The sequence below is a fragment of the Mya arenaria genome, chromosome 8 (assembly GCF_026914265.1).
Source record: "Mya arenaria isolate MELC-2E11 chromosome 8, ASM2691426v1".
NCBI classification, from domain to species: Eukaryota; Metazoa; Mollusca; class Bivalvia; order Myida; family Myidae; genus Mya; species Mya arenaria.
The window spans coordinates 24856562-24876648 of record NC_069129.1 but is presented as its reverse complement, the minus strand read 5'-3'; the positions used below and the strand labels follow the sequence as shown (position 1 = coordinate 24876648).

Here is a 20087-nt window from a genome sequence, read left to right as displayed (position 1 = left end):
CTATAAATTTAGTCTTTTCATAGCATTTATGCGGTATCACCTAGACGGAACTTCTCATAAACACTTTTGAATTGAATAAGTAGTATCGATTTCATTCTACGCCTACGCTGTCAATAGGCTGATATGTCATTTATCAGACCAACGGCTTTTAAGACTTATAAATCAAAGCGTTGTATTGGAATCAAATGCAATAAGTTTGTGGAACTTTAATTACTTGCTACTTATAACTTGTTATCATCTTGTTTTTGTTATCGTTGGATTTCATAACGGTGAACCCAAGTACTTATGACTAATTGATCAATTCCATCCAGCTTCTATATGAATATTGATATCAATGATCACATTGATACCCCAAATACACAGTCTCCGAGTATCACCTATTGAAGCATGTAAAAGCAGTTCAGGGCGAGTAATATAAAAACAATGATACCTGTATATAGTAGTTGTAGTAGCAGTAGTAGTAGTAGTAGTAGTAGTAGTAGTAGTAGTAGTAGTAGTAGTAGTAGTAGTAGTAGTAGTAGAAGTGGTAGTAGTAGTAGTAGTAGAAGTAGTAGTAGCAGCAGTAGCAGTAGCAGAAGCAGTAGCAGTAGCTCTAGTAGCAGTAGCAGTAGCAGTAGCTGTAGCAGCAGCAGCAGCAGCAGCAGTAGGTAGGTAGTAGTAGTAGTAGTAGTAGTAGTAGTAGTAGTGGTAGTGGTAGTGGTAGTGGTAGTGGTAGAAGTAGTAGTGGTAGTGGTAGTGGTAGTGGTAGTGGTAGTAGTAGTAGTAGTTGTAGTTGTAGTTGTAGTAGCAGTAGCAGTAGCAGTAGCAGTAGCAGTAGCAGTAGTAGTAGTAGTAGTAGTAGTAGTAGAAGTAGTAGTAGTAGCTGCAGCGGTAGTAGTAGTAGTAGTAGTAGTAGTAGTAGCAGTAGTAGTAGCAGCTGTATAAGTAGTAGTAGCAGTAGCAGTAGCAGTAACAGCAGCAGCAGTAGTAGTAGTAGTAGTAGTAGTAGTAGTAGTAGTAGCAGTTGTTGTAGTAGCAGTAGTAGTAGTAGTAGTAATAGTAGTAGTAGTAGTAGTAGTAGCAGTTGCAGTAGCAGTTGCTGTAGTTGTAGTAGTGATAATAATAGTAGTAGTAGTATTTGTAGTAGTAGTAGCAGCAGATGTATTATAAGCAATAACAGTTAAATTTTGGGCTATTGCCAAAGTCAATGTCTCTTTCCCATTGTAGCTTCTGTTTTTATTAAAATTATAACGCTCATAAAAATTATAACGTTTAACAATAGTTTAACCTACGTGTTAAAGCCAACATTATTTGCTGGATGAATTGCTCCTTTGAAATCTTTTTTAACAGCAGACTCGTTTATAATTTTATGTATACATGAATACAAACATCATTTCAAGATTATACACTACTTAAAAATGATACAAGTGTCTGTTTTTGTGTACTTAAATACCGCAAACAAAACCAGATATCGTCAGATCAACTTCGTAACATTAAACTTTTCGCTACTGAGCTTGTTTCTGTAGAATTCCACATAAGTATGTATTCGATTTTATTTGCAGGTGATTAAAATTGTATAAAAGCAAAAAATTACGCTTGTAGCAACTACAGCCATTCAACGCCCTAAATGCTTTCATTCTTTATGCTGTAATTGATACCACTGGGATCCGATAAGTGAAGTTTTTTTTACAATATACGTGCACTTATAATATATATTAGTTCCGATCCAAGGAATGAATTGTGTTTTAATGTATTAGTATAGTTATACTTAGGTTAGTTGGGATTCCGGCAATGAAGTGTTTTCAATAAACCTATGTAGTTACGATTAGGTAGGTTGGGATCCCGTGAATAAAGTGTACTTAAATGATACGGTGTACTTATAATTAGTTAAGTTGGGATCCCGTTGTTTGCGAGATATCTCATTCTTTGTTCAAAAACCAAACTTCTATTCACACAATCTCTTTTGAAAAAAGTTTTGTATTACAAGGTTAAACTTGTCACATTATTTTTTTCAAAGGCTCACACTATATGTTGATGAAAAGAAAAGGATAGGAGTTGTGTACAGGTGAAAACTATTAGCATTTTTTAACGGATTTATTGATAAAAAGCTTCATGGCCATTTGAGTCACAATTCCAAATGCGCCAACATATTGATAATATGTTTGTATTTGTACACTAATGAAATGTTTTCATTATAATTAACGTGAAATGCGTTATACATGATAATGCATTTTTTGCCTTTATTTCATTGAGGCGTTGGTAATGGTGTTAAATTATGATGCTTGATGATGAATTTTTTTTTGAAACGGATTTTTTTTCTGTTTACAGAAATGTTACTGCTGGTCCTTGGCACAGTTATAATAGTACGATTTCAGATTAAGGTTTTGCTCATTATTTCAATTGAAATCGAACCTAAAATTTCTGTTAGCAATTTATCATGACAAAAAAAATATGTTTTCATTTAATTACTATAAACTTGATAATGTTTTAACTAGCGAATCAGAAGCTGATGCCCCGCTTTTTCTCTCCCCCTGTAAACTATTCATGTAAACCTTTTATGTATTTAGTTTATAGTTGAAAAATATGCCATACACTGTTTTCATTTTAGAATAAATTTGGCCCAACTTTCAATGGAGGAGCAACTCTTAACCCTCCTCCACCCTAATCTCAATTCCTTGACCGCTGGTATTGGATTTTATATAAATTATTCTGTAACACCAGCTCTCAGGAAAACCATCGAGCGGAAAGCCAATGTATGTAGATATATTTAGATTTTAAATTTATGGTGTTAATATATTTACGTTAAAACTATATTTTGACAAAAAACAGATACAATGTTTTGACCTATTATACAAATAATAAAATCAGTCAAATTGACATGGTCAAATCGTTACAGCCGCATTGTTCGTTTTAAGGCTTTGGACATGTCTTTACTTTAATTGTTTAATTCAGTGTTTCAGTCAAATGATATCTCTGCAATATTTAATATTATTTAAAATAAGTCAATAGTTACTTAAACCCTAATGCCTGTAGACCTGATATCACATTGACCGAGGTAAATGTCAATGCTAATTTGCCAGAAAACACCGACAGTAATCAGCCTTTAAATAGTCAGTCTAAAATGCCGTCCATGCTTTTTTGTAATGTTTATATCCACGCTAAACATCATTTTAAAAAAGCCTGGACGGCATTTTAAAATGACTACCGCGTCAGAGTCATTTGACGTTGTTTTTTGCTTGCTTATGCACTAGTCCAAATAACTGTACGTTGACGGATTTCTTTTACGATTTTTGATATGGCAAATCCTTCACGTACAAATTGTTTTGTACCAAAAGTGGGTAGTTGTTCCGATCGGGACTCCGGGTTGAAGCTAATTGAGCCCGTAATATATCATAAAAACAAGAAATATTACTAGGGCCTAAATTTTTTTGTTTGGTTAGGGTAAAATCCTTTTCAAAAATAGGTAGGGTAGGTAGGCTTTTTATTATTATTTTTTTTTTTATTAGGCTTTATATAAGAATGTCATTTTCATCATTTGAGAATAGTGTTAAAGTTATCTCCTGTAAAAGCATTTAAGGTTTTAAACTCCATATTTAAAAAAAAAATAAAAAAAAATAAATTTTTTTTTTTTTTTTTCCTTGCTTGTTTTTTTTTTTCAAACTGACTATAAAAACGGTAGGGTCGGCGCCTATTCCTAGATAATGTTATTTTATATTAGTTCCGTACACATAAAATAAATATCCAACGAATAATTATGAGTTTGATGGGTTTTTCTTCATTTCATTCTGTCAAAACATAACGCAAGACTGCAGTTTACAGTTTTACAACAATCGGAGCACTTCGGTCATGGCCGAGTTGTTACGATTGTATTTACGAGGTCAATCACGAAACTTGTCGGAGGTGGCCGAGTTAGTATGATTGGGTCGAGTTGTTCCGCTTGGCAAAATTCTTGTCTGTGTCAGTCATGTTTCGTTTTATTAGAAAGGTAGAATTAATGCTTGTTTTGTGCAAAATAGCTTTGTTTTTACGAACTATGAATATAAACCTTTATTATTCATTTCAAACATAAAATACTTCACTAAATACAGTTTCAATATTTTTCAAACCCACCAAGTTTTTGCACAAACCCGTTTAGACGTTAGTGATAGGAAAAATCCCGTATAAAACGTCTATTATTTTAGACTAGCTTATGCAACAGTCCATTGTAACCACGCCCCCCCCCCATAGGTCCGTAGATATACCGGAGAAATGGGCCGTGTTTTTACCTTTCAGGTGGCCCCGCAGTGCCGTATGAGTGCGGTGGTTTTGTCTTCGCTTTAAATATAGCGGGGAATGGGCCTTACCTTGGGTCCCTGGGGTGCGGGACATTCGGCGGGGATTTTACCATCTGTTCGTGCATTATGTTAAGGTGGAAAGCGACCCTGAACATATTTTCGAGTTATTGTCTTAATTTTGGTATTCAATCAAAACAGTATAGGTCTAATTAGAGACTGTTTTTACATTTTCAATATTCGAACAGTTTTGAAGTCATCAAAATATACCATTGACGTCAATATTGAGACATCTTTATTTTTTTGCGTTCCAACTAAAGTCACTGATGCTTACATACTTGATTTTACCGCTATGAAATTTCATCCTCAAATGTGTCCTGTGAAACTCATGGACAAGTGTTTTTCTTTCTCTTGGTTTACGTATTTTAATTGCGTATAAATGTCAATTTTTGAGTGAATTCAAAACACGTCAATTGACTCTGATGTGGCTGTTTAGATGCGGACCCTTTATATGGACAACATTATTTAGTGCATATTGTTTGACAACACTAAGATACTTAGTAGTAACAATACTTGACCTTTGTGCTTAAAATATAGCTCCATTTGTAATAAGATGAACTTATACGTTCATTTGGCCAGTAGAAGATAATCGTTACATCGACCCGTTGTCTAAATCTCATTTCAAACCAAGGCATCTGGCTCATTGTTTGTGTCTAAAATGTTGATTAATATCATTTTGGGTACATATAATGAGATAAACAACACATCTGAAGATAAATAATGTCTTTGATATACAAGAAAGAAACAAGGTATGTAACTTAAACTTACCATATTTCATGGTAGAGTCCGGTTTTCTTTAAATTGCTTAATCAACATAGAAATACTCCACTTTGCAAAAGGTGACATGAGAAGAGGAGTCACTACCTTTTTAAATGGTATGCAATATGTTGGTATAGCTATATTGGTTTAAGACAAACAAGCCAAATTCAACCATTCCATTCTGTAGTCGGAAACTGTATGTAGCAAATTCCAATTTTCAATGTGTACCCGATAAACAACTACAGAAATATTGATGTGATTTATGCTTCTGTAAAAAGATAATACAATTTCATTTCGAATTATCAGAAAATGACAAACGGCACGATTTTAGGAACAACCTACATGTATTTTAGCAATCGTAACAATTAGGCCATCTCAGCATTTCCTCAACCAGCTTACGATTACCCTATGTAAAGTAAGTTATAAGTCATAGATTGCGTGTGTGTTTTTCAGTTTTCCTTGCCATTCGAAAAAAAACCACATTACTTTTCTGTTTAAAAAAAACAACATTGATTGCATTGTCCAGAACTTTGTGTGTTGTAATAGAGTGGGCGTGAGCTTGCCCCCAGTCAGCTTTATCAGTTGATACCCATGCATGCCTTTGATTCAGCATTATTTGGTTCAGGCTGCAAACTGAACATTTTTGTGTAATAAGTTATGATGGGTTGGGATAGGGTGGTGACTTGCCACTCAGTTAGCTCAATGAGTAATATACATCACAAGTGCGTGGGAATTCGGCCAAATATTTGTGTTGGCTAAGTTGGCAGAACTTGATTTGTCTTCAAATAATATTTGATCACGGTAGATCTTGCTTCACATAGAGCTCACTTTTCCTTTTAGGTTTTGAATAAACACACTCATTAAAAGTTTCCATACATAATATATTTGTCTAAATCAATAATTATTAGTCTTAATATATATATGAGTAAATTGTCCTACCAAAACAGTAACTGATAAGATACTCAAGTTTATTTTTGGTAAATAAAAGCCTAAAACAAAATATTTAGCTAGGTTACTAAGCTTTTCATCAATGTTTACCAGACCTTTTTTCAATAACACTTAACAACCAATTTTGAATAATTAGCCTTTTTAATAGATCACTGTTCACAGAATGACTTTGTAATGTCCAGCTCCATAAAATGCCAACAAGTATACCGGTAATTCCAGTAACTTTCAGATTTGATCAACATGCATATGTTCCTTAATTTTATTTCGAATATTAGAGAAGCAATAATGTAGCCATCGGTATGCAATCCAATGTAATATTGATTATAATTTAGGTTTTGCTCCTATTTTTAAATTTTATTTCTTTGCAAAGCCCTTTTTAGTGCATTGATTATTTTGGGAGACTACACAATCTTTCTGTACTTTTACCCCTTATTCATGGTATTAAGTTGCCAATACAAAATTAAATCTTAATAATAAAAGATACTGAATGTCCCAGTCTTCACCATAAACTAACAAGAAGAGAACTGGAGCATAACTATGCGACCGAGTTATAGATCTTTCTATGCATTTTATTTGTCTGAATAAATTACCGGTCTCTTTGGCAATAACCTTGTGCCTTTTGAGTACTTGGCTTGACCGTATGTTTTAATCACATTGTTTGAATGTTTTTGATTTGCACACAACAATGATGATGACACTATTCTTTGCCAAAACCTCAACACATTTTCTTCAAACAAAAACAAGGAAATTCAGAATAACTTTTATTACATCATTTAATGATTTTAGAACATACATCCATACAATCAATGAAATAACAAGGGGGCCATGATGGCCCTAAATCGCTCACCTGAGTAAAAGAGTTTAACATTTGTAATCAATACAGCTTGATATTTGTTCTCAAAGAATATTGAAAAAGATACTGATCAAACATGTTGCCTGGATAATCAATGACAGGACTTGTCACAGTTGCCTGCACACTGACAGGACTTGTCACAGTTTCCTGCACATTGACAGGACTTGGTGATTGACTTCACACTGACAGGATTTCATTCAGTTGCCTGCAAACTGACAGGATTTGATGATTGACTACACACTGACATAATTTGGTTCTCTTATCTGCATACCTTTGTATAGTTGCCTGCACACTGACATGACTTGATAATTGACTGCACACTGACATCACTTGGTACAGATACCTGCACACTGACAGGACCTTTTTCAGTTGCCTGTATACTGACAGGACTTTGTTCAATTGCCTGAACACACACAGGACTTCGTTCAATTGCCTGCACACTAACAAAACTATGTTAATTTGCTTGCACACTGTAAGAGTTTTTAGTATAGATACACAAACAACAAACAGTGCACCATCAAATAAAATCAATAAACTGCCTAAAGCTCTAATAAACAAATATCAGAACACATTCAGCACCTTCCAATATCATTGCTTCTTCCATCTATGTCAACATCACCTTCCTTTACATGTTCAAAACCAAATTCCTACTAAAGAATAAAGTTTATAATAATTATTTGAATATATGAACCTAAAAAAATGAGCAATAATTTTAAGTGACTATGTTGAAGAGATAATAAAATTTAAAATCAATTCCCTTGTTACTAAAATAGAAAGTAGTGGAATCTCCATCAAAAAGGGAGACCATATAGCAAGCCTTGCTGCCCTTGCTTGAAGAGTTAACTTTACATAACTATCAGATTTTAACATTTTGGCCCTTTTGTTGTTGTTGATCTTTGGTGTATTTGTAGAGGGTCACTTAAGAAAGCTTTCTGTAAAGTTTAATAGAATTTGGACTGGTAGTTTTAGAGGAGATGGGTTTTTTTTAAAACAAAATAGGAAGTTGGCCATTTTGTTGTTGTTGCTGTAATTGTTGTTGTTGTTGATCAATCGTTACCTCTTGTTGTATTTTTGTAGAGGGTCTCTGAATTTGGCCAGGTAGTTTTAGAGGAGAAGCTATTTAAGAAATTGTTGATGGACAGACTGACTTACGGACGGACTGACGGCCGGACGCCGGACAAAGACCGATCACAAAAGCTCACCTTGAGCACTTCGTGCTCTGGTTAGCTAGAAATAGAACATAAAATCCCTTGTTACTAAAAATAAAAAACCCAAAAATAGACAATACAATGTTCATCAGAAAGGGGGACCATAGAGCAAGGTTTGCTGCCCTTGCTTAAGACTAAACTTTACATAAATATCAAGATTTTAAAATCAGATTGTTGTTGTTGTTGTTGATCAATCGCGACCTCTTGTTGTATTTTTGTACAAAGTTACCCATGGAAGCTTCCTGTAAAGTTTTATTGAATTTGGACTGGTAGTTTTAAAGGAGTTTTTTTAAGCAAAACAGAAAGTTGGCCATTTTGTTGTTGTTGTTGATCAATCGTGACCCCTTGTTGTATTTTTGTAGAGGGTCACCTAAGGAAGCTTCCTGTAAAGTTTCATTGAATTTGGATTGGTAGTTTTAGAAGAGATGTTTTAAAGTAAAACAGGAAGTTAGCCATTTTGTTGTTTTTACTGTTGTTGTTTTTGTTATTGCTAATCACTTGTGACGCCTTTTTGTATTTTGCAGAAGGTCACCCAAGGAAGCTTCCTGTACAGTTTCATTTAATTAGACTGGTAGTTTCAGAGAAGTCGTTTTTAAAGCATAACAGGAGGTAGGCCATTTTGTTGTTGTTGTTGTTAATCAATCGTAACCGTTTGTTGTATTTTTGTAGAGGGACACCCAAGTAAGCTTCATGTGAAGCTTCATTAAATTTGGCCAGGTAGTTTCAGAGAAGATGTTTGTTAAGCAATTGTTGATGGACGGACGATGGACAAAGATCGATCACAATAGCTCACCTTGAGCACATCCTGCTCTGGTGAGCTAAAATTGTATCAGTAAAATCACAAGTCATGTTATGTGCGTTAAATTGAACTTAATAAAGAAAATAAATATTAGTTGCAGTAAGCAATGCTCATCACTTTTGATAAACATTCTAACAGACTAAAAAACAAATCAACACAAATGGAAAAAACTGTATGAAAGTCTGCAAGTATCTTATTTTAAACCTAATCATTTCAGCTAGATTGCTACGCAAGCTGAAGGCTTGCATAATCACTCTCAAGTCTGTTGCCTTAGTAGAAACTAGTACGGATATCCTTTTTGGAACCGTCAACCCACAACCTTGGATTTGAGGCTGACACCTAGGCTTATCCTCTAGACCACATTCACCTTTTCACATTTTAAAGAGCCCAATTTACAATATGGCATGTGCCCTATTAGGACTTTCTGAAGTATTTCAAATTGAACTAAAAAAAATCGTTCTTCTTTATTTGGTCTGCCAATTCCATTTGTTAATGTTTCTGTTATCTTCTCTCCTTCTTATGAAAACCGTTTTAAGCGTACAACTTGTAGATGAATCCTTTACCACACAGTTGAATAAATATATATAAATATGCACTTTCTATTGTTAAAAAAGTTCCAGTGAAGATTATGTGTCCGAATTAAATGAAAAGTTCATTCAATACTCTGAAAAGTATATTTAAAAAAAGTTGACTGCAAGAGGTTTACCACTGAGTAGCACTACCAAGCGTAATTAAGGAGTCTTGCTCTATCTATGTTGTCAAGTAAATGTCCAGCTTCGGTTTGTATTGCTTCAGGCATCGAGGGTTTAATGATACTTTTTGTATTTACTAATCCCGGGCCAACGGTTGACTATTATCTGCAACTTTACATCAGTATGAAAGTCATCAAATATCAAGTTGTTCCACTGAACATGTTGTTTCACTTTGTTTCCATCTTGTACTTATTTTCCCTTCCAGGTTGGCTTTGCAGTTGTGTTACATGTTTTCCATGTATAACAGGTCAATCCTCAGTACAATGGCATATTTGCTAACATTCCAGTGCCTGAAATAAAAATCATAAAATACAACAGAAATAATCAGAATGAGATTTTCAGATCAATTATTTTAAACGCCTGTACAATAACATATAAATTATTAAAAAAAAATTGAGTGCCAAACCACTTTAAGGCTGCATCCTCAAAGATTTACTGTTCTGACACCTTTTTTATTTTTGTCTTTTAACAAGCAAATTGGCAATTATTATGCAAATGTCTAGAAAGTTATATTAGACTGCTGACACAATATCAGATCACAGCCTTTTATATTCAAGTTTAAAAATTTAACATAAAACCTTCAATTTAGTCATATAAGGTCATGCATAATATGACAGATTTCAATTGTTTGGAAAACTGCTGAAAACTGCTTTAAGCCATCTATTTGTATACATTTAATTTAAATATTCACCTCCCTTACTACATTGATATTAATTGAAAGGCTTTATAGATACGACCAAGAAGAACTCTCAATCTGTGAGAGAGCAGCTGTAAGCTTTGGGTCAAATTTGAGAATTGATGTAAGATGAAATTGTTATCATGTTGAAATTCCAATACAATGTTGATATAACCATCATTCTTTGTTGATTAATTGTACAAACATGCAAGTACATTTTGGTTAAAACCAGTGGGGTACTTAACTGTTGAATTATTGTCCGATTTTTTGAAAAAAGCACAACATTACCCCATCTGCCATTTTTCATCAGAACAAGCCAGGAATACAGAGCCGGTCGCACCACTGGTACCATACTGCCCTTTGAAAATAACGATAAGATGAACTTTAAATGTCTGCAATTTTCATTGACACAGTAAAAATGTCAGCATCTTGCAATGTTTCTGCATCACCACCACCGGTTGATATTATAGAATTTAACCTTGAAAGAAATGTGTGCTGGTTTTTGTGTTCAAACCCATTTTGATAGACAACTACTCTAGCATGAGGATCTAATTTATTTTGAGAGCTATATTAGTGAACAGGCATCCAATTGTGCCATAACATTGATCTCTCAGTTATCAAAACACTCTACAACTTTGATGAATAAATGTATTTAACTGTCACTAACAGTCAAAGATTATATTTGGAGAAGAGGTGTTTTAGCACAGACATATAAACCAAACGTCTATGGTTAACCAAACGTCTAACTTAAAGAAAATTAAATTTATTAAAAAAAATGAAGTTTGTAAAAACACTGTGTTTATGCACCAGTCAATTGTAACCACTGCCCCCACCCCCCCAGGTCAAGGGAATAGCGGGGACTTTGAATTCCGGTCCAGTCAGTCCGACTAAAATCCTCGTTCGGGAACGAACAGATGGTCAAATCCCCGCCAAATAACCCCGCACCCCAGGGACCCTAGGTAAGGTCCATTCCCTGCTATATTTAAAGCGAAGGTAAAACCACCGCATTCATTCGGCACTGTAGGGCCACCTGAAAGGTAAAAACACTAGTATACCCCCAGACCTGGGGGGCCATGGTTACAATTGACTGGTGCATTATAAGAAAGTATTTCCTATTACCAATCTAAGTAAAGTCAGATTCAGACTTGTTTGTATTTCAAAGAAATCAAATAAAGTATGTGTGGTCTTAATATGGCCACTGGTCACTGGAGCTCAACAATTATTATTTACTATCTCAGCATCTGTCAATTGGTAGAAGACTTTACCCCACCCACTAAAAATAAAAGACATTTCCATTTAGTTTCTCATTGGGGCACTTTTTATGCCATTTTTAAATTTTAATAAAATATTTCAGGTATAAAAACAAGACGAATTTAAATTGTGTAAATTTCGTTATTGCGACTTATATTTGTTAGTAAAATCGTGTGAATTAAGCTTTGTACTTCCATTTATATCACTTAAATTTAAAATAGTCAATTAATGTCTTGTTAAGGCACTTATATTTGTTATCAAATGCATAATTTAAACTATTATTCACGATATGCCTGTAAATTCTCAAATGCTTATTTACTACCACAGTGTGTATTCACAGAAAGTAAATTTCTAAAATAACGAACTCGTATGACCGGCTACCAGTCAATACAAAAAAAGAGAAAATAACTGTTTTTAATTTCCTGTTTAAAACATTAGGCTTATTCGTTTTATATGACGTTTTGGAAGTTTTACACGCATCAAAACGGTTATTGACGATAAATTTAAAGTAAAGTTGAATAAGAGTTGATATCATTAACAAATCTTCTTTTTTCATAATTAAAATTTATCCGTATATACTTCCCCATTGACAATTCCAACATGTATCCTAATAACACTTACACACAAATAAGTGGTAATAGTTCTCCCCTCATCCTGTCTTTGAACTTATATATCGCTTGGTCGTTTCTCCGTGGTCGGCCATGATGGACGATTTTCAATAACCCGTATTATTTCCGAGGCCAATTCCTGTTTGATACTACCTGAGGTATTTTAGGAACTCAATGAGCCAGATGCCTGTGATTTCCGCCATAGCACAAATGGCAATTTCAAAGTAAAGGGAAGTAACTTTTCGGTGATTAGTTGGAGCTAGCATTGACAAGCTCACCTTCAGTTTCGTAATCAAATTCTTGTTATATCGAATGACGATTTAAACTTAAGCAATAGACACATTCCGATTTGCAATATATGAAGACAATTTGAAATCAAACGACGTAACATTTCAGTGATAAGTTGACATTTACATGTTTAGTTTCGTAATCGAAATCGAGTTAAGCGTATTGCGGATCACAGTGATTTGGTGGGAATTAGCTGTATTTTGACCTTTACAAAATTTAGTGACATTTAACCCAAAATAACCTAAAATATATATTTTTTTCTTCAGATTCATCAAAAGGGTCTCTCCTACCAACTATCTAGCATAAATAACTATGAATTACTGCACTTTTACAAAGTCAGAAAATCTCGAATTGTCTAAATCGAGTAGAGTGAAACAACTCCAATTTCATCGAAATGTGACAGCTAAGAAAAACATGCCTACAAAAGCACCCAAACGAAAAGTTGCATCAAAAACATGCAGCCAACATGCAGATAAACCTTCAATCTTTCAATTGCAACCACTATTCTCACCTGAACATGCATCTAGTTGGAGAAATTTGATCAAGTTTCTGAAAATATCCCAAAATATCTCAACACAGACTTGCGATTCACAACTTTTAAAGATTTAAGTTACATTACACTATTACTTCTTCATAGCCGAATTTGGGGAAGAAGTAATAGTGTAATGTAGTCACAACATGTATGCTATTTTTTAAATTCACATATTATTTCACAAGTAAAGGCTTTTGTATTCGTTTATTAATGAAAGGTAATTGATGAAATAGAAATGAGGTTGATGTATTATCGAAATACAATACAATACAATACAAAGTTGTGAATTGCAAGTCTGTGTTGAGATTTTTTTTGGGATATTTTCAGAAACTTGATCAAATGGCATTAATGGTCACTTTAATATCTATGGCTATATATCACAGTGTGTGTACAGTGGTCAGTCAAACAAATACGTGGCTGTTGTGCTATTTATTTCACACCTGTTAATCAAGGCATCAAACTAAATTTAAAGTTACTTTATTTGCATATTATAGCTTGCTAGGTACAGATCAAACTGAGTCCAATTTTCTTAAATAATGTGAATAAGTATGTATAAAAAGTTCTTCCACAGTATGTATCTTTTAAATATTTATAATTCATTATTGTCTTGAGAATGATAATTTGTTTGCATCTTGAAATTTTTACAAATCCTTTCCCCCTCTTACAAATATTGGACTACTCCATATCATAAATATGTCAAATACATCTTCACTTCATTCGAACATATGTTTAAAGTTCAAAGACAGTATCTTGAAAACTTTAGTCCAAGTATTTTGGTTTGCGTCACAAATTTTTTGCACTTTTGCAGACCACCTGCCAAACCGACCGACTTGATGACTTTCTTTATGGTATCTTATCGTGGTGAAACTCCAATCACTTCAGTGTATCGTCATTGCTGCTTTTTCCTTCTGTGCTTTCTAACAAAAGTGTTTTGTTTTCATTAAAAGTTTTGTTCTTGTTTTTCAATACTGCTCTTTTCTGCTTAATCCCTGCAGGGAGTGGGTCTTGTCCATATCCAGGAAATTATCAATCTGTTCTTTATCTTAAAATACAAAATGAATTTAAACAAGAAAGGCATCACTAATGTCATAATTTCTAATGATTTACATTAACTGCTCTGTCCTATTAAGATTTTATGTGAATGGCTAATGATCAAGAATCCTGTTATACTACTAACATGATTATCATATAGCGCAAGGATATTTCATGGATATGAAACAGTAAAATATGATGTTATTACACTGATAAATCTCGATATATTACTGGTAGTCTTACACTGGGGGAACATATTAATAAAGCCATTTAACCATACAAACAAGACGATGTTCTATTGAAGGTACAATAGTAGTAATATGCATAGTTATTATCTCACAAAAAGTACATCAAGACCAGTTCATTTACCAGTAGCATCTTACAGTAAATAATGGTTCTGGGTTTAAAGAGCATAATTTCCATTTTATTGTTAGTTTAAACATTATATATTTAACAACAATTGTGAAAAAAGGAGTTATCATCATGTAAGATTATATAATCTGGCAGTGGGTGATAATTGTAAGTGATAGTTGAAAATATTGTCCTGGAGTTTTTACTATTATGTTGAATAGATGTCAGGTATAATAATTTTAATAATCTCAAACTGTGCACACAAAATTCTGTTAGCAATCAAAAATGCAAACGAGACAAGTTTTTTACCTGTTATTGAACGAACTGTATGTTGGCAGGTCTGTCCTCCTCAACAATGTAAAGAATGGCAACGACTGGCTGGCACTCTGTAAAATGGCGATTAAAACATTCTGTTCGGTTAAAATGACCGATTCTAAACAATCCATCAACAAAATATAGAAATGAGCTGCGCCATGTGGAAATGTGTCTTGGGAAGTTAACATCATATCATGTAATGATGTCATAAAGATGTGCAGAAGACATTTGTAACTATGCAGTAAAAGTTTTAACTTTAACAGTAAACATTACTTTTTTATGAGAAAATAAATCATAGTGATCTCTTTTATGTCATGTTGTTAATGTTAGTCTTGTACACATCTATGTTACATGTATAAATAATAAACAGGAATTTTCTGTTTATAAAGTCTGCAAACAACATATGAAAATAAATGAGGAGTTGTGTACACACTAAATCCTCCTTATATACTGTGTAACTCAAGAAAAACAATCCATAATTCTAGTAAATCTCTAGAATTCCCTTACTTTTCTCTCTGTACAAAAATGAATGAGGAGTTGCAAACAAGCAGGGCCATAAAACTTTTTCTATTTAAACTTGTACCATAACAGCAATTTAAAGACAGTGATACTCATTGATGGAATAGGCCCCCAGACAGCTACATTTACTGAGAAATGGAGATCAGACTTAATTCTCCAGAGGTAATTTATAGATTAACTTGAAATAAAGAACATGCTACAGTGTTTGTGTAAATTAAACTTGTTACTTATCTCTGATTTGGTCCTTATCCCTGATTTGGTCCCTTCACACTATTTAAAATGTGATTTTTAGAGCTTTATGATACAGGGCTTCCGTTAAATGAAGTTTGGAAGTATATTATTCCCTAGAAATGGGTTAAAACTTCCAAAATTGATTCTTGGTACAAGTACAAAAACTTCCATAATTTTGAAGAAAATTTCCAAAGTTGAAAGCTTGGAAGTTAAATATCAGAACCATTTGTCAATATTACTTTTACAATTCCAATCAGTTTAACTGTTTTTAAATAAAATGAATTATTAAAATTAAGTCTGTGAATTTGGCAAGTTGAAGTTGCAAATTATTTGATTTTTAATATACTTCTTGAAAACGATTTTGTATTCAGGAGACTTAAACTTCCACATTTCAGTGAAAAACTTCCAAAATTGATTGACAGGAAGTTCATACTACCAGTTTCAAATTCTTAATGGAAGCCCTGAATTAATAGAAAAATCTTGGAATTTTCACTAAAAAAATCATGCATTTCCCAATTTGAATCATGAATTTTTTTTAATCATTACCTTCAAAAATGGTGATAAAATAAAAACAAATATACCTTAAAAACACTGTTTACTATCACATCTGTATCCCCCCCCCTTTTTTTACATACTTAATCTGCTCTTACCCAAGTAAAGAATGAAAGGTCCACAAGGCCTCTTATAAACCATGAGAATCATGTTTACTTATCGGATTTTAAATCACCCAAAAGGTTTTCTACACATAATGGTTCCTTAATTTGTATCTAGTCTCCAAAGGTGTTACAGTTGTGATTTCATTGAAAGACTTGAGGTACGTTATTTAAAAAATGACGAAAGGAAAGTTTAAACGCAGGAAGTCTGGCCGGATACCAGCCTGGAAATAAATACGCAAAAGCTCACCGTGCTGCTGAGGAGTCTTATATAAATCCCGGTCCCAGTTTAGCTGGAGATGTTGATTCCATACGGCTGGAAAACGGGCCCGTTGCACCCAATCTATGCCCTCAGCAGTATCTGCAAGAGGAGGGTGTAAATCTGGGAAAACGCAGTTATAATCAATTTGCGAAAGTTCTTATCCGTCATAAGTAGTGAACATGTATGTGGCTTATAGAACATCTGAACTTAAGTTTTATAAAGGAGACAAGGTTTGGTCTGGGATCGAAACTTGGATTTTGATGCTGAAATTGTGAGTTCAAATCGTACAAATCAAGTATTAACTTAAAGCGAGTACAGAGATACCTTGAAGCTCAGATTTATCGCTTACCTGAAATTTGTAGGGCTGCAATTGAGAGCTTTGCTGAAAACTGCATGGACTGTCCCCATGAGCCTTTCGTCTGTTAGGGGAATGGTGGGTTAGGTGACTTGTTGTACCACTCTGCATTACTTATCCACACACAACACAGTGTATCTGAAAATGACAGAGAATGGCCATGCACTTATGGAAGCTATGCTAGAAATACGCCGTTATGAGTGTATCAGATGACATTTCCACACAGAAATTGTGAGACCTCCAATACAGCAGTACTGACATAAATGACGAAACATGTATATCTGTCATGGAGCTGTGCTGGTTCTGTGGCGTCAAAACCACTGTAACTGGGCAATTCACTAGAAATATCTTTTCAGAAAAAAGAAACAAGCAATACTGGGTAGCCTTTGTCACCCAGTGAACACCCAGAGCATCTAGTTACTTTGAGCATCTAGTTACTTAGAAGTAGCTTCATTAAGATCTCAAATAAACAAAAAGTGTATCAGAAAGCTTTCAAATACTGAACGAAGTGTAACTTTGAGGCGGGCTACGAGCAAATATAAAGGGCAGAAATCTCGCAGAAGTTTGTAAAAAATCATGCCAAGCTCTAGCTTGATGATTTAGGCCCAATTTTAAAATGTTACTCAGTAACACGGCGTCGTAAATTTAATCAAACATCAATATAGTAACACAGGAAAATAAGAAATGGCTTTAAACTCTCTCACATTCATGGCAGAGTGTCTGATGACGGTCCAGTTATGCCAACCAGGACGGAGAATATGTGAAGCATGCACACACTCACGTATACCTTTACAGCCCAACAGTCATTGAGTTATGGTCTCACACTTATTAACTTACACAAACTCACACTTAATCAATCAATCAATCAATAAATCAATTAATCAATCAGTCAATTAATCAATCAATGCACACCCACCTGGAAAGGTATGACATCCTTTGGAAGAGATGAATCTTGCAGTCTGTAGACGGTTGCTGACTTAACTTTATTGTCCCAAACGGCAACTGCAACATGTTGATGTTCGCACTAAAACAAAGCCTTAAGTATTGAGTAAAATTAAACATTCAGCCTGTTGGCTGTGGTAACATATCTAAATCCCCAAATGGATGATCAGCGAAACATGAATTGCATTGCGTGTCCGAGGGGGGGGGACTTACCATAGCCGCCTTGCGTTTTTGTTCACAAAGCCGGCACACACAGCTCATTCTTAATTTGCATGTTGTGTACTGAAAAGTTCCAGCTGTTCATGACACTATTCAATAAACCTATCCATGAATTAAATAAAACAAATTAACAAATAACTACCAGGTTTAAATGGAAATAATGTCATTTTTTACCTGAATTATTGATAAATACAACTTATTTTGCAGTCAAACTAGACTAAAATATCAGAAAAATGTTTCCTGTTCCAAAAAGTCAGGTTTTGAAGATGCAGACAGTAGTCAAAAGACCAAGAATTTAAGTGTTCAGACAGGGGCAGGCAAATCTTTAAAAATAAATGTCAAAATTTTAAAATTTAAATAAAACAAAAATTATACAAACCTTGGTAAAATCCTTTTAGAAACTAAGTGCCTTTACCCTCAGAAACGTTTGTGTGAAATTTCATTACTGTACACTGCACATAAGCTGTGTTATTCCAAAATTTGGTTTTCACTTCTAGGTCAAGGTCCATAACAAAATTGTCCTTCTTGTTATATATATGTAAAATCACTCCAGCTCACCACTTTATATTGAATTTGCAGAATAGATTTCATCTTTGACAATTTTTCCGACAAATTATGAACACTTAATTGTCAGTTAATTTAACACCAGAAAACCATATCAAGATAGTTTCGTTTTCTGCTATCATCATTTCTTTACAGTCACTATCTATAACGTACATGTGCCACAGTCATGGCCGCATCTCTGGGATCATCTCTGAATCCATACACCCAAGAAAGACGTCCTGCAAAATATCATTCAAAACCACATCACTGTATTAAATATGATATAAATCATGTGTAAACGTGAAAATACATACAAGAATACAATGTACACATTCATTAAACACGTCTTATGTTTTTGTCCGTGCCGGTTTTGATGACCAATATAAATCCAAATGCAGTTGTTCTGTCAATATTTACCCAAATGATTTGGATGAATGCTTAACAAGAAAGTGCAGTGTACGAGGGTTTATCCAGAATTACGTGGACTTTTTTTAATAATTCAAATATCGTTGCACATAAAACATAGAAAAGTCACATACAATACATAAAACATATCTGGTATAATTCCTGAGATTTTCAGAACAATACATAATTTGTTTGCTGAATTACAATGCATTAATGACATATGGTTAAACCCGACCAGCGCAGTCCAATGACGTTAGTGACGTTGCGCTTATAAAGCGTCACATTTTTTCGAAGTATTTCCCACCAACACTTGAAACACTTTTCATGGCGCGTAATCCACTGCGTATAAATATATGAATAACACTCTATAGAAAACGTGGATATCGTATTATGCACATTAACTTGCATTTAATGGAATAAATTAAAACGATGTCCTCTACGCTGACTCTTGATTTCTTGGAATACAGGCACAATCCATTGGCGCCAGATCTGGCGATTATGGCGGACGCGCGACGGTCTCCAAGTCTAACAATCGAGGGACCCATCTTGCACAAACCTTACGTATTCCTAAATCATCTATTAAAATCCTTTGCACACTTCCGTACACCACCACGACGACGCATGTCACATCACAACTGTCAAACGGCGATCCCCTTTTGATGGTGTTCTTCACCGACTTCACTAACGTCGTGCCCCTCGTCTTGGTTTTTTTCCCCAATGGAACGAAAAACTTTATTACCGCTCGCGCTTCTACAAAGTGTGATGACGCCATATTGTATTCCAGACTGTGCTTGTAATCAACTCAAAAAATAACGCCTTAAAAACGGAAACAGTATATTACTAATTAGTATGACGTCAGTATAACGTCAGCGTAATATGTGAAGTAATTTCGTAAATAAACATGGAAGAAAAGCGTGTTGTGAAAGATACATAAAAAAATTGTAAACGTAGATTCTAGACGGTGAGCCGACCGTGCGTTACTGTTATTTTAAAACCCGTAATTTTCCAAACTCATAAAATTTCAGACCTAAAATTCATATCGTCTATGCAGAACACTTTGAATAAGATATTCATGAATTTATAAATGATTAAGACGATAAATATAGAAAATATGTCAGAAGTCCACGTAATTCTTGATCACCCCTCGTACACAATCAAATACAGTATTTAGTGTTCCAGAAATAATGAGCAATCTGAAATCTGAACCCTTGCATTCCTTAAATATTCACAAAGTGTTAAGTTCTAATTTAAGCAACAATAATCACATTCAAGCAGA

General features: G+C 34.2%; 1 protein-coding gene across 1 annotated transcript in view; it reads left to right on the top strand.

Annotated features, from left to right (window-relative positions):
- LOC128244671 (ezrin-like) overlaps positions 1-20087 on the top strand; it is a 230160-nt gene that overhangs the window by 4499 nt on the left and 205574 nt on the right. Inside the window, exon 2 of the mRNA XM_052962700.1 lies at positions 8603-8687. The gene's annotated coding sequence lies outside the window, so the exon portion shown is untranslated. The remainder of the gene's footprint in view (positions 1-8602; positions 8688-20087) is intronic.